General features: G+C 36.7%; 1 protein-coding gene across 3 annotated transcripts in view; it reads right to left on the reverse strand.

The window, feature by feature from the left end:
- The window catches only part of IL1RAPL1 (interleukin 1 receptor accessory protein like 1), a 721418-nt gene that overhangs the window by 656205 nt on the left and 52486 nt on the right, over nt 1-12727 (reverse strand). The gene's annotated exons all lie outside the window — the stretch shown is intronic.

Consider the following 12727-nt stretch of genomic DNA (forward strand, 5'->3'; position numbering starts at 1 on the left):
TTAAATTGCTAAGCCTACTGAATAGCCAGCAATCATTAAAAGGTTTTCTAGTTTAATGGCATTATTTATCTTCATGCTATGAACTGTACTTGGCAGCAATATCAAATGTGATGTAAGGTATGACATAGCACTGGGTCTTGGCACCACACTTCAGACCAGAAAATCACCCTAGTCAAGCTGCAGACCTAAAGAAGATATTAGGGGGTTGCACAAGTGGAAGTGAAGCAGTAGACACCTGAGCTGATAACAGCCATCAGTGGAGACAGAGTTGAAACAATTAACTTTTCTCCAGTGTTTTAACTTATATGTAGTCTAATATTCCTGTTTAGTAGCCACACTTATCTTTAAAAAAAAAAAAGGAAAAATAGAGCAAGAAGAATGGGTTAAGATAAATACTCTTTCTCAAATTATTCTTGCAGACCTACGGTATTTAATTATATTTTAACAGCAACTAGACACAGCTCAATATCACAACCATTAAAAAGATAAAGAGTATTATTTTGGTGAAGCTAGGGGGCTGGCTGTCATTAAACAAAATATGCTAAGACTGCTTAAGCAATTCTGACAGTCACAGAGCTTGGCAAATTACATTTTACAAGCTCTCCAGTCCAGATACAGTAAAAGCTGTCTCAAATGATTTTTAATACATATAAAGGACTTGTATTCAACAAACAATAAATGAATGAAGTAAATGAGACCTGATGCTTGTAAACAATGTTGTTTATCTGTCCTTATACAGTATTTCCTTCCTATGTTACAGTAAAATTTTTACTATTAAATTCCTCTAGCTAGAAGCTAGAAACTTTTAAGTTATGTCATTTTGTTTTGTTTTGTTCTTTTTAAGTGTTACAAACATTTGTGGGTAGAACAGGAAAAGAGAGGCAGGTAATAGTGTTGCAAGAGACATGGAGCAGGAGGGTACATTTAGGGTTATTATCAGTGTCACAGAGTCTAGACGGAGACCTGTAACTAGCAAGGGCCAGTTCTGGGTCCAATAGTTTAATTTACCCATTAGTGTCTTGGACAAAAGGATGCAGTGTCTTCTCAGCAAGTTTGCTGACAATGCAAAACTGTGAGGAGTGGCTGATACCCCCAAGTGCTGTGCTATTATTCAGAAGAATCTAGACAGGCTGTAGGGGTGGGCAGCGAGGAACCTTTTGAAATTCAACAAAGGCAAGCGCAGGGTCCTGCACTTACGGAGAAATAACTCCAGGTCCCAGTACAGGCTGGGGTCTGATGTGCTAGGACATAGATCTGAGGAGATGGACCTTGGGGTCCTGGTGTGCAACAAGTTGTCCATGAGTCAGCAGCAATATGCAGTTGTGGGCAAGAAGGTCAACAGTATCCTGTGCTGCATTAGGAAGAGCAGTGACAGAGACAAAGGGAAGTAAGCCCAGAGAAGGTTGCTGGAGATAGTCGAGAGCTGACTGGACACAGTCCTGAGCACCTGTTCTAGGTGATCGAGGCTGGACTAGATGACCCATGGTAGTCCTTTCCGACTTTAACCATTCTGTGATTCTGTGATTTTTTTCACCATTGCAATATTTGTAAAATGGCAGTTTCACCTTAGGAATGTTGTTCTTCATGTGCATCAGCATGAGATATGGATAACACCTTCTTCAGTGTTACACATGCACACTGTCGTGGTTTAAGCCCAGCTGGTACCTCAGAACCACGAACAAAGAGAAAGAAATGGTAGTTTATCAGAATTAAAGCAGACTAGCAAGGATAGTTACAGTAACTTAAAAATAAAATGATGCTGTGTCAACTGTGTCAAAAGATTTTGCTTCCCTGAATAATACAAATCAAGTGATCTTTGCTGTGAAAACTCTTTTTTTTTTTTTTTTTCTTGTAGGGGTAAATGAAATAGGAGAACAAGATATTATCACCTTAGGACATTTTTGACACATACGGCAGTAATTACATAGCCTGCTATATAGGTATATAGGCTAAACAGCAGAAAACATGCTTCAGCTAGCTGGTTTTAAAAATACACTAGAGAAGGTGTACATCTAATGAGGTAATGTACTAGCTTAACAAATATTTGGGTCACAGTGTTACTGGTATAAGTCTGTGCTATTCTGCTGACTTGCATGGAGTTGCAGAAATTTCTGTTAGAGTGTAAGCTGAAGTACATGCTCATTTTATGATGAAGTAATAAACATTTGATTCAGACAGACATGCAAAGACAACAGACACTCCATAAGGTGACTTTACAGAATATAAATAGCAAAACATTGAATTAAATTAATGTCCATAACATTTTATCTTATGTATTTCTATATCGTTCCTTTGTAATTGACCACATCAGGAATAGTGTTTAGATACCTTAACATAACTCCCATGCATCATAAGATACCCTTGCAAGATAAGGGCTCAGTACTTTCCTCCATCAGCAGTACACCTCTGTCTAATACTGAGATCCCATATGCTCCTTGCTAACTCCTGCCAAAAATCCCACTGTACTGTGGAGAGAAATTCAGCAAGGAGAACTGGAGTTTCCAAAACACAATGCTTATTACAATAATACACTGAGGGGAAATGCTTCATGGATTTGGCTTGTAGAATGGTATTTGTGGGGAAACCACTCATTAACCCATTTTGCTCAAATAACAAAGATAATACCCCCATTACCAGCATCATTCCCTGCCATGCATACACTCACTCATAAGCACAACTGTGTTTCAAAGACTTCTTGACTTTATAATTTTATAAGAATCACTTAACTACCATGAGTAAAAGATGAGGATATGGGTATGTAGTTAAATAATTTGAAGGAGAAAAAAAAATGAAAATCCATTTCTTCTTCAGTTGGAAACTTTGTCTAAAAGTAAGGCTGCATGTGAAGCACATCAAAAAGCCAGTTTATATAATCAGCTAATAGCGACTACTGACATAGTAAAATCAATTTATGCCAGCTATCCTAGCAAAGCCAATCCAGTTTAATGCAATATATTGTCCACCATTCACTTTTAAGGTTTAATCGCTGTTAGTATCATAGGGAAGACATATTATGTGCATATACCCAGTATGCATACATACAGTAGATACCCCAAAGCTGTAACATAACATAACTTAGAATGAAGCCAGCCTATGTGTTGTTTGAGAGACTAAAAAAATTCAGCTTTGGCACTGCTCATTTGCAAATAGTTGTCTTGAGTTTCAAGAGCAGAACTCTTTGGTAAAATCCATGCTGGAACAGACACTACTGTACACTGCAGAATGGTCTGGGGCGAAGTGCCAAATATGACCTCAGTTCTTGCCCCAATAACAAAGATCATTGCTAAAGCTAGTATTGACAATGTTCACATTTTTTCTTCTTTCTCCTACCATCAGCAAGAAATCTATAATTACCATGTCTTTCTTCAGAAAAAATGCTGTAAAATGAGGTAAACAACAACATTCTAAAAGGTTGAAAAGAGTTATAATATTAAAAGCAAGCTAGATTTGCTTTTTTCATAAAAATTGTCAGTTTTATAATTGGCTCTCTACTTCTTAAGCTATATACTTGTCAGCTTTCAAAATATATATTCACAGCAGGGAAGCATTCAGCTGGAAGGTTTTATCAGATGCAACTGAAGCAAGCCTTTAGCTGGGGGGCAGAACACAATTGTCAAGATACATGCAGCCTTAAAGCATGTGAGTAATTGCATTGTATCTGGGAGTTTTAACTTTAACAGGATTGCTTGTGCAAGTAAAGATTACACAAGTGAGTAAGTATTGGCAAATCAGTCCCAGAATGTATATTTGAAGTACATACATTTTTAGAGTAGACCTGGGAACACATCTCCCGTATGCAGGAGTTTTTAGTTTGAAACAGTGAAGATGTGATAAAGCCAGAAGTTTTACATGAAATTACCATGTTATCAGAAACTGTACCACAGAGATACTTTTTCAAACATGTTAAAAATATTCTCTAACACTTTTAGATCTCCAGAATTCCACCTATATCAGTGAGATAGCAGAGGATATAAACTAGCACAAAATATGCTCTTTTTGCATTCAGTTGGCACAATGTAATAGTATCAAGGAGACAGGAATAAAGCTTCTGAAAGCAATTAGGCAAGGGAAACAGACAGATCTGATGTGTATGTCATGAATCTTTGTAAGACTGGTAGCACTGAATGAGCACTGAGTAAATTATTTAATTTTCTGTGTACATTGATTTTACTCAGCCTTAGGATTACCTCTGATAACAAAGCAAAAGATTTCAATGAAAATTAAACTAAAAATATGGTGTCCCTCTAGCACAGAATAAATTAGTGCTTTCTCTGGGAAAATCTGTATAGCATTCAACAGAAAGTAAACTTCTCACCTTGAAACAGCAATACAAGGTGAGTAAACAGAAAGGCGAAAAATAAATATTGATGCAGTCAGACAGAAAAATTAGAACCAAAGGCTGGTATGCATTATGGTATAGCTCTCATTTTTTCCAGTATTTTCCCCAAAGTCTTATTTTCCCTTGTCTGTTGATAAAGCTTGCTTGTGTTTTTTTTTAAGACTTAGGATGTAACAATTTGCATTCTCTCTGCAGAAGTTAAATATTTGTCATGAAACATTTCTACAAAGGCAAGTGAAACAAACACCAGGAACACCTCAAAGAACTCCCGTTCTCCCTGATACACACAAAAGGCAAATAAAAATATTTCCTAAGTGAATTCTTACAATTCCTGGAGAAATTCTGTCTCCAGACATCTAAATTCACATTTTATTTATCATTTCATGTCTGCATGATCCATTATTTTCCCAGGCCTCTCCCACTCTCATATCCCCTTATGAGACATGCCTTGTTACTTCCATGACACCTCCTGTTCCAGCTTGGAGCAGCTGAGAAAAAAAAGGCCCAGTGTCCCTAAGTAGCTGAGTGTGTGTGATGGGGTGGAATGCACTTCCAGCTTAGTATTCCTTCAATCTGTCCAGGCTGAGCTGCGTTGAGCTATGGCTGTGTCAGATATTCAGTAAAGCCTATGTTTTCTGTATCCTAAGGACTGAATACTCTAGAGTTTCTCAGGTCATTCACAGATGGCTTTATCAACATGCATCAAAGATGACTGTTACTAAAAATTCACCAACACAATGTCTGAAATGAATATCGAAGACAAAAAGTAGAAAACGAGGACCTGCTTCTAAGCTTTATTTCATTTTTATCGGACCTTGCTGCTTCAGCATCACCTCTTGCAACTACCTGGCTTCCCTACAGTACCCCTCTTAAGCTCCCACCAGAGCACCCTTGCAAATACTCCCTCCAAATACCTCCATCAGTGAGGCAGACTGGGGGTACTCTACAAAATGTGGCCTTCTCACTTCAGTGACTAGGCTCTCCAAAACCATGTAAATAGTGCTTGTAAAACCAATATTTGTTGCAAAACCACAGATCTCACACAAAAATTGTTTAGAAACATGTAACGTTTTTTTCCCATGATGGATATAGATACTAAATGCAAATGAAGATTGCACAATTGGCTATATTTTATAACAGTGTAAGATTTAATTATTCAGGCTAAGAGGGTAAGATTTAATTATTCAGGCTAAGAGGAAATCTTAAGTGTTGTTTAAAAAGATTTTGACAGCAAAAAAACTATACTCTTTCTCTGTTTTATGCAGAATGAAGCAATGACTTCACTGACATAGAAACATCTTAACCTTGAATAATCAAGTCAGTGAACTTTATATCAAAAAGGCAGTAAAATGTAGAAGTACATAGTAGCCAGCTTCTTCATAGAGATTTACTGGAGTGGCAACATGAGTTTCACCAGTACATATTACAGCTCCTTAATGCAGCTATTTATAACTCCATGCTTCCATGACTTGCAAGTATTGTATTATTTATAGAATATTTTTCTTGTCCCCTAACCTTTTATGACATCCATAGCTCCTGCTTAGTCCACCATCTGTACTTCTTAGTCTTCTGTACTTCTGTCCATACTCCCAGAAGCACTTGCTACTGATCTCATGTGTCTCCATCTACCATACTGTTTCTATTTCCTCCCTTCCTTCTGCCACTACACAACTACAGTTTTTCTCTGTTACCACAAATATCCTTGCCTAGATCTTCAACCAGTGCAGAACCTCCTGGGGGGAATTGCAAGGAATTGCTGTTCAGTTTTTTCAGTCATAAGCCACGGGAGGTCAGCACAAAAATGTTCTATAAACATGAACCATCAGTACATTCTTCAGACACTTAGAATGCTAGAAGTCTGTGTACCTCTGTAGCATATGTAGACTGATAAAATGTAATATGCATTTTCACATAGGACGTGCTAGGAATGAGGAAACCACACATCAAATTTCAGATTCCTCTTCTAAAGAATAGCAATACTAGAATATTTTAAAACTTATGTAGTTTTGACTATTTTTTAACTTACAGTGTTGCACTGACTTAATAATCTTCACTTTCAAGATAGTCTCAATATAAGCAATTTTTAATAAGCAGCAACTGTCCAGGCTCTCAGGTATGACTCTGTAGCATAAACTGGACATAAAAGTCATACCAACTAAGCAGCCGTATTCTGAGTTGACATGCAAGCAAAAACTGTAATTCCTTAATGTTTTCCACTGCCACCTGTTTCTAAACTTAGTCTTTCAATACAATAAACCTACAGAGAGTTTTCTTTCCTTTAATATGAGAATCACCAGTAACAAGAGAGATCAAAGCAATACAAAGCATTATGATTTCACTCAGCTCCTGGAACCAAAACAGAGTTTTATATGGTACCTGCAGAGGCATGAGAGCTCTAAGAATTTTCTTTAGTATATCTTATGTTATTGCTCAAAATATGAAACCTGGAATCTGAAAACACCAACCTGCAGTGGTTGATGGAGACAGAAATAGTTGAAATCACATATAGAGAAAACACATTCTAAATATATGCAAAATCTGTTTTTTGTATAGTAAGTCATCCACATACAGCCTGGTATTGCTTCAAGGATAAGTTTATTGAAAAGCAAACAAATGAATGCAATTATTTTATTTCCTTACAGCTTAAGAGCTGTCACCAGTTTTCATAAACATAGTTTGGCCTCCATTTAGGCTTTATAAATCTTGTCCTTTTGAGGATGACATCTGTTCTCTCCATACTGTTTTCCCTTTTTCAGAGCCTCAGCATTTCAAGACTTAGAGCTGTAACTGAAGCTAATTCAGTGAGTTCCTAAATCATGTTTAGATATCTTTCCCTTTTCCCCCAGTTCCTCTCCAGGTTGTGGAGGTGGGAGCTGCATGGAAGGGAGCAGAAGGAGGAAGCAAAGAATTCATAAGCAATGACTTTTTTCCAGGTCAGTCAGCATTCATGGTCTTTCTGTCATCAGTTCATGATGCACTGATAACTTTCTAGCCAGCTTTACTCCCTGAAGGGAAACATATTTCCTCCTTATTTTTGCCACTACTTCAATGTTTTCTTTACACTAAAATTTTTTATTTTTTTAACTAAGCCTGCAGCTTATTGCAATCTGCCTTGCTCATCACTGACAACAAAAGGGGGTAAGGCCAGCCATAAGGCTTCCTGTAAGGCTTTTTGCAGTCTTTAATAATTTGCATAGGTGTTTGTTCACACCTGGATGGATTTGCAAGCTTAATTCTTACAGACAAAGCTTATTTAAAAAATTTTTGTCTTTTGCATTTCCCTGCTGTACAGTTTTACTCTCTTTTCATTTGAGTGATTTAGAATAACAGAGCTTTATCTTAAACTGTGGCAGGTTAGCACACAGTGCAAAAGGATGGCAAGGATCAGAAGACAGTATTAGGAGTGATGCAGCCTTTGTTCATTAGGAAGAGCTTATATATACGCAAAAGAATAAAGTTCTTGAGAACAGACAGTATATCACCTCAACAGCACTTAAGGCAAGCAAGGAGAAGGCTTGTTATTATTTGTCAGGTTTTCTTCACCCAATATATATTCACAAAGATGTGGGGACTGTATTTCATTCCTTCCTCTACCTCTGAAAGGCCTGAGTCAGTGCACTTCCTAAACTTTTACATTCTTTCCCAGTGACTTCTACCTGTCTGAAAAGCTGTCTTTGTTTCTGAAATCCAGGAAAGAGAGAAGAGCAGGAACACAGCTTTTAAAACATATTATTTAACCTAGTATCCAGAGAACAGGGCACAAACCCCAGTTGTGCATCCCCAATTCCCACTGAACCTTACTTTTTGAAATACCTTCTCACAATTTAAGACACCCACCCCAATAGGAAAATAAGAAATATAAGAAGTTCCATATGCTCCCCAAGACTTTTATCAGGAAAACACAGTCAGTTAACAGTGGGGGGGGCCTGGTAAATGAGCAGTGCTGGCAGCCTCTGGACCTTCTCACTCTTAGAAAGGCAGCTGTACAGTGTCATGGGCATTTTAAGGATTAGGTCCTGAAAGATGTCAGTGGCAAGATTTAATTCAGAGGTGATGTGTCAATCAGCGTTATAAACAGCAATCCACGGTGAATTGAACTGTATCTGGATCAGATGGTACAGCATTTAGTATAACAAGCTGCCTGCTTACAGTTCATTGTACCTGTATTGGAAGTTTCATTCCAGTGGAAAAGATGAGAATAGCAGAACAACCAAAGGCAGGCTGTTGGTTTGCTCCTTTTACTCTACTCCAGTGCCAAAGAGGACAATTTGGCTCCCCGAGAGCTTGTCTGTGCATTCTTCCTTTGGAAAAACCTGGTTGGGAGGTACAACAAGCAGGTCGCTTGTATTAGAGGTGTGGACAGTACTACACTGCTACAGGAGCTAAAGTAAATCCATCTTCATGAACCTGCTGCTGCTTATCTGAACTGGGAGACTTTTCAGGGAAACAGGGTAGCGCTTGCAGTAGGAAGCAGATCTACAGCAAATTTTCATAGGCAATGGAAAGTAGATGTGATTCCTATCAAGTGAGAAGTACAGCATTGCATTTGTTTAAACAAGAAACTCATAGCAAGTTTTCAGGTTGAGACCAAGACTGGAGGAATGTATTTTCCTTGTCATGACAAAGCTGACATGGGACAGGCTGGTTTTAAAACTTGCTATTATACACAACAGAAGGAGAAAGAAATTCTTCAACAGTTTCCCTACTCAACCAAAATTTTAAAGCTACATCAAAAGGTATGTATGCATTGCTGTAGTACTATCCACCTCACTGATCTTTAGGTAATAACAGTGCCAGAAGAAAACCTATTCTGATTCACCATCAAGTTCAGACCTTTCAAAGAATTGAAAAGATACAAAAACACTGTATTTTCCTTCCCAGAGACCAAAAAAATCAATTATTTAATTACAGAAGTGGCAAGATTGCCCATAGTGAGGGGAAAAAAAAAACACAGTATATTTTTTGTTAATGATAGCAAAATGTCCACTGTGTTCCTGAATACAAACAGATAAGATATGCTAAACTATTATTTTCAGCTAATTAAATTACAACTATACCAGCTTACAGTTTTGACAAAAAAGAGCAATCAGAAGTCTGGTGCACTCCTTTATATCATTGCAAATCACAGTTCTTTAACAGCACATCTAATGTAGTGAGTTTAGGAAAAGGCAAAGGAAGACAAATTAATTCATAAGTAATTCTCAATGATCAGGAAGTTAATATACTGTAAAATTTTTCCCAGGAAAGCTTGGCCTCTGTTGAACATGGTAAAAGCAGTGTGGTGCTTACACACTATTTTAGACATTAGTATTTTGTACCATTACATGAATTAGTTGCAGGTTCATTAATCATTTTTGCAACTGGAGTGTTAAACTTAAAATTATGCCAAAACTGAAATAATTACAGAAAAACAGTTATAGCCCTTTTGTGAAGAAAACAACCTAAAAATGGTGGCATACATATATTCAGTGAATTGGGTATTTTATTAATTCATTGATATGTTCCACTGTGAACTGTTTTACATTTCTCTGAATTATATTTTACAGTTACATCTAGTGGGTCCCTACAGTTCACTCAATCTCTACAGTAACCCTATGAGACAGGTGATTGCTATTCTACCTTATAAAGAGAGCTGGTGCAGGCAATTATTTGTTTATTATTTTTTATTTTAACTCTGAGTGGTTTAAACAGCCCAAGTAACCTATACACAGCAACTCCATAGAAGGAGATGAGAATTTATGATTCAGCGTTCCAGAGTCAAGCTCATCAGATTATGTTGTTCTAGGCAGACTTCACAGGTCTGATCTGTTCAATGCTATTTACAACTGGCTACGCAGTGCTGGTCATGCGTTTTAGCAGATCTCAGCTAAGGTATACAGAAGAACTGGAAAAACAATAAAGGGCTGGTAAAAAAAAACCCAGTATTTTGGTTTTAGGTTGTTTGGGGTTTCGTTTTCTTTTTTTCATTTTTCCATGTATGAACTATTTTAATTAAAAGGCTGAGGAAAAAAATCCAACACTTTTATACAATGGTGATTTTAATGTTACTACTTGAAACATTTCAATAAAAAAATATGATGTCATAAAACATGTATCCAAATACATAGTTTATACAAAGAAAAAGATTAGCATAAAAAGTTTTTGTTTTCTACATTTCTTTAATTTCAATGACATTTTCAATTGCTCTTTACATTAACAAATGAGTAATTATGTATAATACAGAGCAATTCTACATTACAGTGTCTAAATTATCTTTTTTAATCAGTTTAATATTCTTTATTTACCAGGAGAAAATTATTATCACATCCTATGAGCACAGTAAGTTATAATAGTACACAAGATCGAAACTGTATGTATTTATAACTTAATTCAAATTTACCAACCTCTTAGTAGTAGGATATTCGCCACGAACTGGTGATTGGATCTTTCTCTGACTATCTGAATATTTTCAGAGTATTTTCAAGGAGGCAAAGGAAGAAAAAACATGTTTGCCAAGAAAGACACAACCAAAACGGAAAACAGCCTTGCCTCGGACAAAATTGCTTGTGACAGAGATTGAGGATCCTTAGTCTGCTTTTTTTAATAGCAGCAAAGGATTTACACACCTAATTAGCACTCTGATGCACTCAGTTACCAAAAATGACTAAAATGTTCTATCCTCAATGATCCCACATTTGAATAGGTAAGTATCTCCAGAGAACACTACGATGTTTATTAATCAACAATGCTATGTAGGAGTGGTCTTCTTTTCTGCTTAGAATGTCTTTCTTGTTTATCTTCATTTTTAATCCTCAGTACTTCTCTTCTTCCCCTAGTTCTCCTCCTGAGTAACCACAGCACCTGAAACTTGCCAGCTCTTTGATACAGAATGTACTATGCCTTATTAAAAGATATTAAATGTTTGAAAACACTTCCTCAGAGATAATGATAATTACTAAATGATATCGGTATATGACACGTGTACAGAAAGTCTTCAAAGAGGGAGAAGAGACTGATTAATGTTCCTTACAGACGTTTTCAAAAGTGTGACGCTGTTATTCCCTATTGCTACAGGAAAATACAGAAAAAATAAAAAAAAACAAGACCCTTACCAACACCTGAATTTTGCAGCTCAAATCAGGCCAAATCCTGAGCTCTTCTGTCTCTTGACTGGAGCTGCTGTTACTACTGAATGCTCAGTACCTCTTGAAAGCTTCAGAAGTACTGAGAAAATTCTGGCTGAGAAGTAAGACATTCTCCAAGTAACATACTGCAAATCCAAACCCATTATTTTTCTGTTTCTGCATGAAATAGCACATTCATATGTTTTATGATTGTATATGAATTTCAAAATATTTTAATGAGAATGATGTATCTGATTTCATGAACACAGAAACACCAGGCTGCTGAGTGCTATAAGCTGAAGCAAGTCAGTTGTAGCAGTAGACATGTTTGGTTCTGTTTGATAACAATTATTGAGATACAGGTAGCTATTAATGGGCTTTTTACTCCTATGTGTCAATTTCTTGTCAAATTTTCTACCAAAAGGAGATTTATGAGCTTCAGACACTTTTTTTCTCTACAGCTCTCTGTATAACTCTTGAGTACATTTCCTTGATGTTTGATTTACATAAAGAAAACCAAACACACAAACTAAGCTAACTGTTGTTTTCATGTAAAGCTAAGTTCTATGCTTAAAAATGCTACAGTGCATCTTTCTGTGGAAATATATGTTGGTCTGAACAGTTCTTTCCCTTTCTCTCCCCATGAAGACTTATTTGTTATATTAATTATTCTTGAACATGCACAATTTATACATCTTTGTTATCACTGTGCTGCCTGGTAATACACCTATCTCTTTCCCTCCCATTTCTCCCTCTGCATATGTTACTTTTTTTAATAACCTGTGAAAAACCTTTCCAGAGATGACTTCACTCATACACACTGCTGTGTAAGAATGGGAACCTATAGTTAAGAGCTCATAACGGTGATGGAAATTTAGTTTGGTTTTCATAACCTACTGAAGATGTGCATAGTTAAGAAGCTTAAATTGTATTTAAATCTGAGAACATACTAATCCTTTGTAAGAATAACACCAAGAGTCTATTCTCTGTGCTATTTGTGATCCCACTGGGGACAACCCTGAAACCCACAACTGAGCACTTCAAATCTGAGTTTCGATGTGAATCCAACCAAGCCTAACCTGTATTTCAGCTGCCAACCATGCTTGTTTAGCTATACTGAAGTACAAAGCTTTTCTTGCTGAACAATGCAGCTTTTCTTGCCTTTCTTCTGGAAGGTAAATGATGACTGTAATATTCATCCTTTTGACATTTCACCAGTCATCTTGTATTTCTCTGCACTTGCAATCCAATAAAGTTTTTATTCAGGCCTATGAATGAAATATGT

The sequence above is a fragment of the Neopsephotus bourkii genome, unplaced genomic scaffold, assembly GCF_033783945.1.
Source record: "Neopsephotus bourkii isolate Nb327-2 ecotype Australia unplaced genomic scaffold, CSIRO-AGI_Nbou_v1 NB_780, whole genome shotgun sequence".
Taxonomy (NCBI): domain Eukaryota; kingdom Metazoa; phylum Chordata; class Aves; order Psittaciformes; family Psittacidae; genus Neopsephotus; species Neopsephotus bourkii.